Below are 15,708 nucleotides of genomic sequence, written 5' to 3' on the forward strand. Positions count from 1 at the left end.
CGCGAGCCAGCAAAAGAGCTGTGAAAGGAATTGAATTTTAGTTTAGTTATGATAACGTGATAAAATGCGGACGAAATTGCAGAATCCAGTCATAAAAACAAAATTTAATGTATAACCAGGAATGTCACGGAATCTATCAATTTTTTTGCAGAATAAATCAAAAGCAGGTCAGTATAGACTTCAATTAAATCAGATCACGATATAGACTAGTGTCTATAAATATTAAACCACAAAAGACTGTTAAATATAAATCCTGCATGTTCTGCGTGTTTTGTTTACCACACAAACACAAACACTGAAGCACTCGTGAAGTCTGAGAGCACTGTTCAAGTCTGAAAACTCTCTATAGCACTTCTAAAAATAACTATAATTATACTAAATAATTATACTAAATAATTAACTCCTGTTCACACCAACACGAATGATTGGAATGAAAATTCAGTGAGATGTGTCAGTTAAAGAATTAGTTCACTTTAAAATGAAAAAGCCCATGATTTACTCACCCTCAAGCCGTCCCATTAGGCTTGGAAGAGCCAGGACATTTATTGATATAACTCTGATTGTATTCGTCTGAAAGAAGAAAGTCATATACACCATATGACTTTCTTCTTTCAGACGAATACAATCAGAGTTATATCAATAAATGTCCTGGCTCTTCCAAGCCTAATGTTGGCAGTGCATTGCAACCAACAGATTGAAGCTCAACAATGTTACGGAATCTATAACATTTTTGAAGAATAAACTTGAATTGTAATGACTATTATACACAGTAAAATCCCTGGTGTTAAATTAACACCACTCAGTGTTTATATGGGAACCACCAGCAGGGTATTAAAAGTAACACTGAAGCAGTGTTAGAGTTAATTAGGTAATTAATTGAGTGTTGATTGAGCATTGAAGACACCTAATGATAACAAGCAGAATCACTGAAGAAAAGAGAAACACAAGAAGTACAACTGACTTCCGAAGATGAAATCCACTGAAGATAAAAGACGACATTAAATCTCTCAAGATCTCAGCAGAGGAGGATTAAACAATTCCACAAACAGCATTACCAGCTTCACTTATTGCCAACTAGTTATAGAGAATGAACAGAGTTTTAGATGTTTATGTTTTATTGGAAATAATAGGTTTTATAAACCTGGAGAAAAACCTTTGAGTCGCTCAAAGACTAAAAATACATTTTTAAAGAAAAGAAAAGACACGAAATCTACACCCTGCACTCAGTGTGGAAAGAGTTTCACAACCAAACATAATCTTGAGATTCACATGAGAGTTCACACTGGAGAGAAGCCGTTCACATGCCATCAATGTGGGAAGAGTTTCAGTCAATTATCATCCTTTAAAGGTCACATGAGGATCCACACCAGAGAGAAGCCGTTCCCATGTTATCAATGTGGGAAGAGCTTCACATACAAACAAACGGTTTAAATCTTTTAACAAAGATTAAAAAAAAAATTGATTGCTGCTGACACACAAGGATAACAACAATCAGCATATGAATCTCAACAATGGTGACAATCACAAATATGTAAATAAACATCAATTCAGAACATCACTGAAAAGCTACAAATTCACAACAAAAACAACAGCAAAAAATAAAAAGCAATTTTGAATCAAACAAAATTATAGGACAATTTAGCTGCATAATTTATTCATGTTGCAATGCATTCTGGGAGTTTAGTACTATGCTGGTACCCAGCATGCATTGCAGCAAAGTACTTTTGATTGTCACCATTGTTAAGATTCATACGCTGATTGTTGATGTCTGTGTGTGTCATCAAAAGCTGACTTTTTCGTGTTCATGTTTGTTAAAGTCTTCTAACTTATTGTTATAATATTGCTGGATCTCATGCTGCAATAACACAGGGTTTGTGTTGTGAAAAAAAATATTAATGTGACAACACAATTGTTAAATAATAAAAACCTCAGTGAATCAGGCTGTTTCATGATGATTATAAAACCATCAACAGGTAACCATCATCACCTGATCTCATTTCACTTTAGCTTTCTTTGCTGCTGTAAATGTGTTTGACAAACACACAAAAGACCAAAAAAGACGAAAAATATAATAAGAGTTAAGAGCCCAACTAATGGAAACACTAATCACTGTTATGGTGACTTCAAATGAAACACATTAGAGTTAAACCTCTGTTAATTCTCAATAAAACTTCTGTAGATGTCAGTCTGGTTAGTAATAAGTGAAGCTGGTAATGCTGTTTGTGGAGTTGTTTAATCCTCCTCTGCTGAGATCTTCACAGATTTAATGTCTTCTTTTCTCTTCAGTTGATTTCATCTGAGGCTGTGGCTGAAATTACTCCATATTTAATATATACAGATTTTGTGGCTGCGATAATGTCCAATTCTGGTTTATTTCTTTGCTCTTGGCTGACATGTGACATTGCTATGCAGAGGAGTAAAGTCCAGGTTCAGAAAGTAAAATTCTCCTCAGTATTTTGTTCCAATCACCTGGATTTGCTAATTCAGACAGGAGAGAGAACTAATTAGTGAAATCAGATGACTGAGTTTATGGGTGGAATAAACATATGGCAGGACTTTTACTCTTTGGCCCCTGGATTACCCACCTCTGCTAATATGTACCTTTGAGGGACTAATATGTAATCTTTAGGTTAGGGTGACCACCTGCTAATAAGCCCAAGGGGGGACAAGGGGTATGTTTCTGAGGGACAATGTGGGACACTGTCTGGCGCGGCGGTGCCCCACTGGCAGACTCACTGATAGTGGTTTACCCATTTCTAGCACATACCACCTTGCATAGTATTAATAATGCCCTATTCTCCTAAACGTGTAATTTTTGATGTATGCTCATGAATAGGCCAACCAATGTGTATTTTTTTCTAAATAAAGAATATTTTGAACATTCAATGAATTGACAGATGTACTTCTTCCACTACTATTTAATTTTATTTATTTTTCATTACAATTTATTTACTTTAAATAAATGAATACATTATAATATAAATTTATAGGATTAACAGGAATTGTAGTTGCTCAACACCACAGGAACAGTTAAAAAAAAAGTATTTTAAAAAAATACGATTGACCTCGTATTCCCCTCCCTCCATGTCCGATTGAGAAGGACGTTTTGCAAAGGTCACAAAAAGCCCTCTCGGTATCCCCCTCAACACCTTTCAGCCACAAATATTCATTTCCCCATTCTTGTTTCTTGTACTCACACCTTCTCTTTTTAATTGATGATGGCGTTGCCTCTCAGACAGTCTCTTTCTCGAATTTTTCGAATTGGAAAGCGCGCATTTAAAAGTTCCTTCCTTCCAAGTGTGTCTGGTATGCGCGTGCGTGCGCTGTTATGACAACAACGAAAAAGTTGACAACCTAGTCAGCAGTTCAACTGAGGGGTTTGTGTGGCAACAATAGCGTGCTGAAATGTCAAGTAATGTTCGTTTGTCTGCTTGGGGCTCGAGTATATAGAGCGACCAACTTTTTTTGAGCAAGCATAGATTATGCGTGACACGGTCTCAATTTGCGTGACGCGTGAATTGGGCTTCAAACGCTGTGCGCGCACGCGCTACGCGGGACGGGTGGTCACCCTACTTTAGGTACAAAAGTGTACCTTTTGAAAAGGTACCGCCACAGCGACAGCTTTTATACCTTTTTTTCAGAGAGTGTACAGAGCATATAGTAATACCACTAATCTATATAAAATGACTGGATAGCTCATGACGTCATAAATATTGAAGACATGGCACCGCCATATTGGTATTCCCTAGTGAGCTCACGCGTTCTATTGAATCAATAGGAAATTTTATGATTCCACTGTGAAAAAATTGCCTAATGAGACACCATTTTTAAATCTAAAGTCTCCCTATACATTTTTACAACGCAAACACCCTAAGCCTTTAAATGGGTATTTGTTTAAAGTCGGAAATTGTTCCTGCTTATTAAAAATTGCTTTGATAATGGGTAGAGGAGATTGGAGAGTGTCTGTCTAGGCTAACAGCAGGTGGCAGTAATGAAGAGTTTTTTGTTTTGTTATTTGCCCTTTGACTGAAGAAGAAGAAGCTTAACTCCTCGTTAAAAAACGCGTTTAAAATATAATAGGCCTATTTAATAAAAGACTAAAACGGCAATTTCTTTGCAAAAGGGATAAAACACTCGTACAGTGTTCTGTACGAGTGTTTTATCGACTAGTGTTCTGTACGAGAACACTAGTCGGCCTTCACTGAAGAGCTATCTTCACAGGTGAATAAAACAGTTTGATACTATTAATTAAATAGTGAATGCTATCAATGCTATCAATAGTATCAATGCAGTTTGATACTATTAATTAAATAGTGAATGCTATCCGCAAAAGCGGATTATTTGCTTTTGCGGTGCTAATTGCTGGGCCGAGAAAGCAACTGTGAATTAACTATATAAACCAGGGTAGATTCAGGACAGAGCCAGGACAAGCGCTCAGTCTGTGGAAATGGTCAGAATGCGCAGGTGGTCTTTCTGAATATCCAGTTCTCCTGTTGTTTCAGTTTACCATTTAAGTCAAGGGCTAACTATTTTCGATTCTGAAATAATTTTTCATTTTTACCTTCACATAAATCTGTATTTTATTGTATTTTATTTATACGCATTCGCATTCACCCTTCCTGTGCCCACCTGTAATTTATTTGATGGGACCTCTTTAGGCTGTTTGAGGTCAATGCATTAATAGGTCATAATTCATGATTATAAATGTTTTATTACTTAAAAAGTGCACAGGAAAGACAATCAAACATGTTGGGGTACTTTACAGCTCATAACTATGCATCATTAGCCTTAAAATGACATGTGTCTATAGATAGCTTACAGGGACCCTGTCAAATAAGTTACAGGTGGGCACAGGAAGGGCCCATCTGTAACTTATTTGATGGGATCTCTGTAGGCTGTCCGTGATCAACGCATTAATAGGTCATATTTCATAATTACAAATGTTTTATGGCTTAAATCATAGAGTACAGTGAATTTACCTTTTGTTTTGTTTTGTGAACTGGGCCACGTGCAGTCGAAGTGGCTCAGTCTCGTCTCTCTAGCGCCACCAGGCGCCGAGATATGGTAGTGCACCACCCTTATTTTTGCCCCTATTGAGCTCAAGTCTTGTGGGCATAGCAATTGGGCCGCATCTGGTCGATTGGACTTGGTCCCGTGTCTCTAACGCCACCAGGCGCCGAGATATGGCCGGGTGAGTTGTTGGAAAGATGCGGGTGAGTTGTTGGAAAGATACGGGTGAGTGGGCCCCCCCTGAGATGAGCCCCCCAATATCTCGAGTTCCATAGGTCCTAGGGAGCTGAAACTCGGTACGTGTACTAACTGGGCCACACGCAGTCGAATGGGCACAGTCTCGTCTCTCTAGCGCCATCAGGTGCCGAGATATGGTAGTGCACCACCCTTATTTTTGACCCTATTGAGCACAAGGCTGGTGGACATAGCAATTGGGCCGCATCTGGGGTGCGTTTCCCAAAAGCATCGTTGGCCAACTATGGTCGCAAGTTCATCGCAATGTCCATTGAACTCTATTGGTAACGACGGAACTTGCCACCATAGTTGGCCAACGATGCTTTCGGGAAACGCACCCCTGGTCGATTGGACTTGGTCCCGTCTCTCTAGTGCCACCAGGCACCGAGATATGGCCAGGTGAGTTGTTGGAAAGATATGGGTGAGTTGTTGGAAAGATATGGGTGAGTGGGCCCCCCCAGAGTTGAGCCCCCCATTATTTCGAGTTCCATAGGTCCTAGGGAGCTGAAACTCGGTACGTGTACTAACTGGGCCACATGCAGTCGAATGGGCTCAGTCTCGTCTCTCTAGCGCCACCAGGTGCCGAGATATGGTAGTGCACCACCCTTATTTTTGCCCCTAATGATATATTTGCCCCTATTGAAATTATCAGTCCAGAATACCCCCAAATTAAGCACATAACGGGGTACTACGGACCCCAGTCTTTGCATACCGTCTAAGAGGACCCTGAGGGGCCACAGGTTTCAAATTGGAGCCATTCGGCCCACAGGTCCACCTGTAACTTATTTGATGGGATCTTTGGTGTGAATTTCAAAGAGATTGAAGAAACTTGAAAATTCAACCCCTTGGAGAATTTTTCAGTCCATTTTTCAAGTTTCTCCAAATTCCCTTTTTCTATTCAAAAAAAAAAAAAATCTGAAAAAAAATATTCATGGAAAATTATCAGTTCAGAACATCCCCAACTCAGCAAATTAAGCACTTAATGGGGTACTACGGACCCCAGTCTTTGCATACCATCTAAGAGGACCCTGAGGGGCCACAGATTTCAAATTGGAGCCATTCGGAGCCATTGGGACCGTTCCGTGGGATGTTCACCAAACACCTGTGAAAATGAATGGGATAAGTTGCACGTGTCAGTGGCTCCCACCCGGCCCCATACCCGGGGGCCTGAGGGGCCCCAAACTCGACTAAAACTGTCACGTGGCCCTCTGCGACATAGCGAGCGGCCTAGGTCGAGAGATGCCAAGTTTATTTTTTGCTATTTTTTATGAATCTCTCTGTCTCACATTGATCTCTATGGGAACATGTGTCTGCTAGGATTAATGCAGCAGTTAGGGTAAGAGGGCCTAATAGGCTCAGGAAGCATCTAGAGCCACGAAACTCGGGGGCCCGAATCGGGGGCCCGTGACGGACGTCCGTGACAAATCTCAAGGTCCTGCGACCTTTTGACCCCTTTTGGCCCCTGTTTATTAGACGTCCCATGTGCAACTTATTCTACTATGCTGTTGGTGGCCAATTAGTGTGAAAAAAGGTCAAAGGGACACGGAACTCTGGACACCATCCCTGGGGCCTGTGACGAGATGCATAGGCTACGTCAGTTTCGTGACAATCGGACCTTTCTGTCCACCCTTCAAGAAGCACATGGTAAAATGAATGGTTGGCCTCTTGCACTCATAGACAGACATACCCTCTTGAAAGGTCACACTGAACCAAAGTGAGGAGAATTTTGCACAGCAAAAAGACACATTTGGAACCGATCTAGAACCCTGCGATCCAAGATCTAGAACCGGGGCCCCCTCGTTTACCACAATGCCAAATTTGGAGTTGCTGCAACCTTTCGAACCCTGTATTTCCGGCCGCCCACGTGCAACTTATTCAGTTCAAACTTCACAGGCGCTTCCAGGTCAAGGGGGTCTTTTTTGGCCAAACAAGCAGACACGTGGACACGGAACTCTAGAACCCGTCCCCGGGGCCCGTGACGGGACGTATGTGTCAATTTCTGGGCAATCGGACCACCGTCCACAAAGTACCTATGAAATCGCATTGAATAAGTTGCACGTGTCACTGGACCTCGTTCAGCCCCTGGAGGTGCTAGGGGCCCGAAACTTCATAGAAAGCTGTGTCACACGGCCCCCGAAAACATACATAGAGGGGAACGTCTACACACACACAAAAAAACTTGTTTCCCAATGTCCACAGACACCTGTGAAAATCAGTGGGTTAAGTTGTACGTGGGACGCTTTGCCGTTTGGCCCCCGGGGGCCCTGGCGGCCCCAAACTTCATCTGCCTGCAGTCACTGGGGCCCAGAAAGACCCTTGTGGATGGAGAAAGCTGAACCATGTGTGGATCAGGCCAAACCGCTGAAACACACACTTGGGAACAACGTAGAACCTTGAAACTAAGGATCTCGCCCTGGGGCCCACTGGGCTACCCTCATACCGATTTTCGACTTTTCGGCACAGAAATTAGAGATATGGTCACTTGAGAAAAAAACAGGTGGTTAGGGGTCAGAATATGCACTTCGTGAACGATGAGGAAGACTATGGTGAAGGTTAGGGGGCACAATAGGCATTTCGTGGCAATGAATAAGAGGATGATAAAAAATGATAAACCCCCCAACTTATCAAAATGAACTCAGGGATGATATTCCAAACTTTCATGAGTTCATGTTCTTTATCCATTTGTTCTTAAATACGCTATTAACAGTTTTAAAGTCAAGCACATTTAGACTTTTATCTTCAATTGGATTAATGTGGTCTGTTCTTACAAATGAAGTTGAACAAAATAGTATCCACCTCTTCTATTTTTGACAGATTGTGGAACATCTAATGCAAGAGCTGTATACACTTAGCGTCACAACCCTTCAGTTTTGGATAATAATATTCTTCCTTTTAATGATAGATCTCTCATTAACCATGAGTTCAATCAGGCCTATACAAATGCTTACTGGTTTTAAATGTTTTCGTTTGGGAATAAAGACTACATTTAATCCACAGCATGCACATCTCAACATTATCCTACTTTAGGATATTCAAAAACTCATTTGAAGATATGCGGAAATATTTTCCAGTGGAAGAATATGGATATAAGAATATAAAAAGCATATTTCTCAGATTTATATTTCGACTAGTCAAAATAACATTGTAGATATCTTCAATGCATATTATGACTAGTCATAATCACAATACGGTGAGTCAAAATTGGAATTAAGATATCTGGAATTTTAATTTTGACTAGTTAAAACTAAATTATGACTATAGTACATCCAGGCGTATTTAATGCTAAAACGGCTTGCCATACAAGTACAATTCAGATATCTTAAAATATAAATGTGACTAGTCGAAATATAAATCTGATAAATATGCTTTTTATATTCTTATATATATAATTAGAGATATATTAATTACCTTTGCTTATGTGTGACGTCAATTGAAGATATCTATGACGTCTTTACGGATATCTTCAATGGAGTTTTGTCTAGTCATAAAGTATTTTGAGATATCTAAAATCAGATTTCTTACAAGTGCAATTATAATTGCAGATATCTCTAAATATTATTCTGATTAGTAAACTAATAATTATGACTATTCAAAATACATTTATGACTATCCAAAATATATATTTATGGATAGTCAAAACATAGTTGTAGATGCTAAAATGGCTTGCCATCAGGGCCATGCACAGGGGGGTGGCCCGGTGGCTAGAGCCACTGCCCCTCTGCCCTCATCGACTGAGGTGCCCCTCTTCCCCACCCCCACCACTCCGCTCCGCTCAAAGCATTCCGCTGATTCCGCTAATCCGCTCCAGGTTTTCCCGCTCGCTCCGCAGCATCACTCACAGTATACGACAGTTCACGAAAGCTGCCGCATTAACAGGTAGGCTATGCAAGACAGTGGTTGAATGGGTTGAATTTGCGAAATTAGTCATGAAACACGTAGATCAGCGGCCCATTGGTTCCTTTCTTGATTGACACTGGGCTGGGCCAATCACAACTTTAAACGAGTGAGCGAGCGTGCAGCAGTGTCAGTGTGTATCTGTCAAAATAGTCAGCAAGATGGAGAAGAAACGCAAGGAATGTGCAGAGAAATAGCGTGAAACAATAGAAACAGGCCCTTAAAGCAGACAATGTGTCAAAATATACACTACCATTCAAAAGTGTGGGGTCAGTAAGATTTTTTAATGTTTTTTAAAAAAGTATCTTCTGCTCACAAAGGCTGCATTTATTTGATAAAAAACAAACAGTAATAGTGTGAAATATATACAATTTAAAATGTTTTCTATTTTAATATATTTTAAATTGTAATTTATTCCTGTGATCAAAGCTGAATGTTCAGCATCATTACTCCAGTCTTCAGTGTTACATGATCCTTCAGAAATCACTCTAATATGCTGATTTGATGCTCAAGAAACATTTATCATTATTATCAGTGTTGAAAACAGTTGTGTACAATTTTTTTTCAAAATTCTTTGATGAATAGAAAGTTCAAAAGAACAGCATTTATTTAAAATAGAAACTTTTCTAACATTAAACATGTCTTTACTGTAACTAATCAGTTTAACTCATCCTTGATGAATAAAAGTATTGATTTTTTTTTTTTTTTTTACCCCAAAAATAAAATTCAAATTCTTACTGACCCCAAACTTTTGAACGGTAGTGTTTAATGTTACAAAAGCTTTAGATTTCAGATAAATGCTGTTCTTTTGAACTTTTTATTCATCAAAGAATCCTGAAATAAAAATGTAAATAACTGTTTTCAACATTGATAATAATCATCATAAATGTTTCTTGAGCATCAAATCATCATGTTAGAGTGATTTCTGAAGGATCATGTGACACTGAAGACTGGAGTAATGATGCTCAAAAATTCAGCTTTGATCACAGGAATAAATTACACTTTACTGTATATTCACATAGAAACCAGCTGTTTTAAATTGGAATAATATTTCAGAATATTACTGTTTTGGTTTGCATTTTTAATCAAATAAATGCAGCCTTGGTGAGCAGAAGAGACTTCTTTTAAAAACATTAAAAATCTTACTGACCCCAAACTTTTGAATGTATGTTTTCTGCCCTTCGTCAGCTCCAGCGGCAGATGAGGATAGTGAGGAGGATCAGGAGAGAGATGAGAGAGTGTAGAACCTGCGGTAAGCAGAACTACTTTCAAAACACTTAGGCCATGTCATGAGTGTAGGAACCCATAACCCAGTTACAGATTATTTCCACATCTGCATTGTTGACGATTACCGCAATTCACTAGAAATTTAATGAGACGCGTTTGTAAACCATGTTTTCCGCCAAAATAAAAGCTTGATGCAGTTTGCGTCAAAATAAAAGATCATGTGCTTATCTCTTTCAAGTATAGAAATTGGTACAAAACCAATTATGAAAGTTTTCTTTATTGTTTTAGTACATTTGTTTCACAAAATATGCCTATTACTGTCATTGGATTAATATTATAACTATTATTATGTAGTAGTGTAATGTAAATAGACACTGTTACTAAAAGAGGTTTGAATATTTCTTTGTTTAATTTGCACACTGAATATGGGTTGGAGCTTTTAATTTTTAACTATCAAAGTGCACCAGATTGATGAATTTAACATTAAAATGCACAAAATTTTCTTAAGGGGAGGCATGCCCCCAAACCCCCCTAGAAGGGCCGAGGTCCACCCTCCACAGTTTTACCAAAAATCCTGTGAGAAACACTGGTATTGCTATGCCAATGCAGCTTATAGCTTGTTTTAGGCTTCATCACTGTATTAATAAATGTCAAATTTTTACTTATTTCATCTGTTAACTCTCACTCGTTCCTATACTCACTCATATAGTGGGCCAGTCTGGGCCAAAATGCCAGGGCCGATATTTTTTTTTTTGCCCCAGTCCAGCCCTGTGTACAACATATCCACATGCTTAGAATTAGCTGCTTGTCTAATCAAATTATTGTACTCTCGATCAGATCTAATACAAATAACTACATTTTCTGTTGTTGGCACACTTTGTAGTGTGCCAACCCCCCCCAAAAAAAACAAAATAGTGCCCCTTTTTTTGGTTTAGGCCACTGCCCCTTAAAATGTCTGTGCACGGCCCTGCTTGCCATACTATATCAGCTTGCCATATGTTCCCCTCTTGTTCCTCCCAGTGCAATACAGTGTCAGAAGCGCGAGTCCTGAAAGCTCTGAGGAGTAAAACGAGTCTCAGATACAAAACACAGAAGAAGAAGAAGAAGAAGAGTCTTCTGAGGTGAGGAGATCAGTTTACGCTATTTCTCATATTTACACAACCATCACATACTGTTCTGGCGTCTTTCTACTGAAATAAACATTTAGTGCAGCAGCAGCGAGCATGAGGAGAATATGTTGAGTTCATTCAGACCTGAGCGATTTTGTGAGCTTTTGTGTGATTGTCTCGATGTTTGTAGTGAGAACTGTTACTGAATGTCAAATCAAAAGTCAAAGTTTGAGATCTGTGAGGGGAATTGATGGGAATCGACTTCAAGTGTTGCTGTTGCCGTTTTATTTATATTCTTTTCACATATTTGGCAGATCAAATTTGTTTGTTACTTTACATTGTTAAAAAATGCTGTCTGGAAAATATACTGTTAAATACTATAATGAGCAACGTGAGACATTTTAAATATATAAATACATGTTAAAATAAATATACAGTTTGACATGGGAAACATTCAATTATTGCTTTGTGCTGCTCTTTATTTTTAACGGTTTTATGATCATTGTCAGTTTCTGTACTACAAAACTGTGCAGCATGTTCTATTTACATTACTTTATTACAATGAATGCAGGTATTAGAAACTAGAAGTATATTTAGATTCATATGTAGGCTATATTGTGTTGTAGTTATTTACACAGCAGGGAACCCGTGTCAGCTGCCAGAGTTTCTGCCCCAGGTGTCAGGTCTTTTCTGGCAGCTGACAGATGTCACGGGAGTTTGTCGCCGTTTCTGCTGTTTGCTCAGTAAAAACTACACTGTTTCAATTTGATGATGCATACTATATACCAGCAAGCAGATTAGACCAGAATATGAACCCAATGAGCTCAACTGTGTAAGCATTTTCCCATATAGAACATACACACACAAAAGGAGTGCCCAGCTGCCGATAGACAGTATTTACACACACACACACACACACACACACACACACACACACAGAGACACAGATGGTCACATCTCCTCTGATGTCTGATCTCCACACATACACACAGAACATTTTTATGTATTAATTTATTGTAACATTGTTTATCTTTGCTGTAAATGAAATTCTTATTCTAATTGTTAATTTAGTTTTGCTGACCTCAGGCAAAATCACTTCTGTTAGAAACAATTGCAGTTTGAAACAAATGCAATTTGTTGCTCCTTTTCCATTGAAAGGACAGTGGGGAAATGGTATTTTTCCATCCCAGTTTTTCTAGCTACTCTAGTCAGCTGCAGTCCTGGTGTCTCTCACAAGAAGGGGTTCCTCCAGTAAATATTAAAGTATGGTCAAAGTATTTCATGTTTACTGATGCTAATGCTTCAAACAGTGTAGTTTTTACTTAGCAAACAGCAGAAACATTGTCAAACTCCCGTGACACCAGAGATTGTGACAGCTGCCAGAGTATGTGTCAGGTGTCACGGTCTTCTCTGACAACTGCCAAGTGGCGTTGACCTGCTGCTGCATTTGCGCTGGCTCTCTCTGTGTCATTATTGTTTTTGTATTATTGTTGTTTTAATGTCACACTGAGATTACAGTATTAGCTTATCTTTCAATAGAGCACTTTCATAGGGCTGGGTAAGGGTATTGGCAAGGGCCTCACAATTCGATACATTTCGCGATACATGTGCCACGATACGATATATCATGATATATTGTGTTAGGGGTTAACAGTTTAGGACCCAAGGACCAGATGTTTGAAAGAAGACCCGGAGTCAGAATTATAAAAAAATTGAAGAAAAGTTTTACTGAAGATAGTTTGCAGTTTCATCAGCAGAAGTCAGCTTCTAGACTCACACAGGAGTTCATAGGCCGCCCCGCTTACAGTTACAAAGATCACAGCAGTTATACCATTTCCAAGGTATATTCCAGTAAATCTAACTGGGTACAGACATTGAATAATCAAATCTAAAATGCCAGTCTTCACTGTATAAATGAAATATAACTAATATAATGAATTAATACAATTTATCTTTATTAATGCTACAAAAGTGATTTTCTCTTTCTCTTTTGCTGATTGAACACCATTGGTGACACAAACTGTTGTGGGTACATTAGGCTGCTGTCCCTTTAAGGCGAATGCACAGACCTTATATAAATGACACGCAACCCTTTTCTTTCTCAATTGATTACAACACATAACCAACTGTGTTTACGAGGATACTCGGCGAGAAGGGCATTTTGACTTCATTTTGCGTGCACGTGTCCGTTTATGCTCAAAAAAAGGGAAGTAACTGAATTTGGCGTTCACATGCTGTTTAACAGTTTGGACTCTGTGTGTGCACACAGAAAACAGCGCGCAAGTTCTCTTGCACTTGATCAAGCCTAATCCGTACGGATCACGGATCAACTACGATCCCTGTACTTGACCTTGCACATCCTGCCATGTGACTATCGCGGATGCGCACATCACAATATCAGTGCTAAAACGATATATCGAGCAGTCCTTCTTGGGAATAAGATGTCTAGTGTTCCACTAACCAGGGATGCGTTTCCTGCGCAGACTCAAACTGAGCTTGACGATGTGGATGTGACGTGAGCAGCCTGTCTGACAGTTGTAAGTTTTCTAGTAGCTGTGCCAAGCGAAATCTGAACCATTCCCTTCCGAATCTCGCAGAGACGGAGAGTGTGAGTAGGAGCTGTCCATGAGCTAGGAGCAGGAGCAACGTCATGACTCTCTATGGGCTTCTCACTTGCTTTATCGGACTTTATGCCTCCACGTTCCCCCGATTGACTGCAAGCTTCTCTTCCTGTCTCTATGGTAATTTCCAGAGAGTCGCGTGGTTATGACGCAATCGTTAGCCTACTTTTACAAAAACTGCTTCTACGGGGCCATAACGTAAGATACAAGGTAATGGAGCCTTTTATACATTGTCGTATTTCTTTAGAAATAAATAATGGACAAATGGAGTCTTTAAACGCCTCAGATGTAAAGTTATTCGCTGTCAAAGTGACGCCAAAATGAATGGGAGTCAATGGGTTGCTAACAGCAGGTGAAGGCTTGTTAGCCAATGGCGGCTCCCGGGGGTGATACGGAAATTGAGCGCTCGATTACCACCCTGGTCACGACTGCTTCCCGAAACTGTATTGTCGCAAAGTGGTCGTTCAACCATGTTGGTTTATGACGTCACGCACGTGGTGGAGTAATAACTTCTTTTAATAAATCTGTTTAAGATCGAATTAACGCTAGATGTTTTGCTATAAATTACAGACATGACATCTGAGGACTATTTCTAATTTTTCTCAGTTATTTTGCTTTATTTCCAGATTCAGTCATAGGCTCGTTCTTACATGGTAGAGCAAGTTCGCACATTCGCACTCTTCAAAAACGGTGCTTTAAATCTCTTGACAAACTCAAAGACGTAAATTACATTTGTATGTATTCTAAATAAAAAACACAGATTGTACTGAATGTCAGCTTGCTTATTTTGCTCAAGATGAGGATTTATTAAGTCCACATGTCATGCAAACTAGTATCTCTTCTTCCACAGAGTAACCTCTCTAACTACACAACTTTGTGATGCTGTTTGCGAATGTTCGTTAGAACGATGGTTTCGGGAAACACTAACTCGTTGAACTATGCTGATAACGTCGGAACTTGCGACCATAGTTGGCTAATGATGCTTTCGGGAAATGCACTGTTGGTGCACAGTTTGAACTCATTAGGTTTCATCATCGTCTGCCTTTGTCACTCATTTGTTGTCACGGACACTAATTATGTTCAGCTTTGCACTCATCAATCGCTTTCGTTATCACCTGTATATATGTTCTGTTCTGTTTTAGTTCAGTGTTTGGTATTGTCTGTTGTGGATATGTTGTATGTTGTTCTGTTTGTTTGGATTACCTGTTGGATTCATTAAATATTACCTTATTGCCCTCATCATCTTCATCTTCATGTATGTTTATACAACCAGCCCATGACACAGACAGACTCCAGACAATGCCTTTGAATACAGTTTATAGAATAGGAGCATGGCAAAGGTGACATGAATCATTACATATTTTTTCTCCAATATGATTGGTTCTTTATATGTATAATTCAGCAAATCATTCTGTTACTCTGGGGTGCTTCTCAATATCCCTCCTCGTCTCCTTGCTCGTCGCTCCTCCGTCCTCCATCCTATGACCCGGAAACTGATCGAGCTCAGCCATCTTGAAGGACATCTCAATTCTCTAATTGCACCGCGAGGAGTCGAGGATCGAGGAGTGAGGAGCTTTCGGAGGAGTTATGAGCGAGGATACACAGGTGTATCC

The 15,708-nt window shown here is 39.5% G+C and overlaps 1 protein-coding gene across 1 annotated transcript in view; it reads right to left on the minus strand.

Annotated features, from left to right (window-relative positions):
- Positions 1-15,708, minus strand: part of LOC307163140 (uncharacterized protein) — a 444,167-nt gene that overhangs the window by 117,872 nt on the left and 310,587 nt on the right. The window lies entirely within an intron of this gene.

Source organism: Squalius cephalus (genome assembly GCF_949319135.1).
Source record: "Squalius cephalus genome assembly, chromosome: 1".
NCBI lineage: Eukaryota > Metazoa > Chordata > Actinopteri > Cypriniformes > Leuciscidae > Squalius > Squalius cephalus.